Here is a 961-nt window from a genome sequence, read left to right as displayed (position 1 = left end):
ACTACTTTTAAATCTCCTTGCCAGAGATCTATCTCGGCATTTGCCTTTAAATGATTTAACGAGTATACACACCACACACAGACCTTTATCTGTGGTTTAGTGAATATCAAATGTTTGTGACGTCAGAGAGCGAAACAAGAAAAGGATCTACACGTTAGCACTTGATTTTATCATGTTATTACTATTATTATTTTATAATTATTATCAACTACGGAAATAATTGCCTACCACCAGCTGTGTATGCCACATTTTTGCGCCTTGCTCCGCTTCCGGACTCCCCTGCCTGCGCCCTGCAATCTCCCTTTACGAATATCAATGGTCCACTGTCCAAAAGCTAAAACAAAATATGGCGACAAGCGTTGTAAACAAGGGGCAGTGCTCTTGATTTTGTAAACCGCACAGGCTGTTCTTTGGCCTTGTGTTGTGTGTCTACCTTTTTTCCCCTTGCTGTCTTTGGGACCCAATCAAGAAATACATCCCTAACAGCTCTGTATATGGCAGTGACAGTGTTCTATTCCTAACAAAATTAGGTAAGTCCTCATCATTATTAGGGCTAGCCTTTTCGCCAAGCCAAGACCAAACTCAAACCGTCACGATGTTTTGTGCTTCCCTTTGTTTTTGTTTTGATCTGAAGTCTGAAGAGAGATAAATTTCCTCCAATATCGGTGCCAATTGCCTAAGAGGTTCCGAGAACACATAGGTACGTGGTGCGTTATGACTTTACAAAATAGGCTACAGGTGAGAAAGACAATAGGTGGTAGAGTAATGCCTACATCTAGATCTAGATCTAGATTTAGTTAGATAATAATTAGGAAAGTGGCTATTCTGGCGCCGCTATTCTCACCCGCCCAGAAGTTCTCGCAAGATCAACTCCTCCCCTCTTCTCTCTCTCTCTCTGTCTCTTTCTGAATACTGTCTATCGGTGTGGACGATCAAATTATTGACCAAAACAAAGTTAAAA

At 41.2% G+C, this 961-nt stretch overlaps 1 protein-coding gene across 5 annotated transcripts in view; it reads left to right on the top strand.

Moving 5' to 3' along the window:
• The first annotated feature begins 311 nt into the window (after nt 1-311).
• The window catches only part of LOC101846932 (cryptochrome-1), a 31,462-nt gene continuing 30,812 nt past the window's right edge, over nt 312-961 (top strand). For 2 of the 5 annotated variants that reach the window (XM_035969642.1, XM_035969641.1), the window contains exon 1: nt 312-530. The gene's annotated coding sequence lies outside the window, so the exon portion shown is untranslated. Of the gene's footprint in view, nt 531-609; nt 739-961 lie in introns of those variants that run through there. The other 3 variants (XM_005089685.3, XM_005089688.3, XM_035969628.1) reach the window with 3 other exon arrangements.

This window comes from Aplysia californica, unplaced genomic scaffold (assembly GCF_000002075.1).
Source record: "Aplysia californica isolate F4 #8 unplaced genomic scaffold, AplCal3.0 scaffold00008, whole genome shotgun sequence".
Lineage (NCBI taxonomy): Eukaryota > Metazoa > Mollusca > Gastropoda > Aplysiida > Aplysiidae > Aplysia > Aplysia californica.
This window is presented reverse-complemented; position numbering and strand designations above follow the sequence as displayed.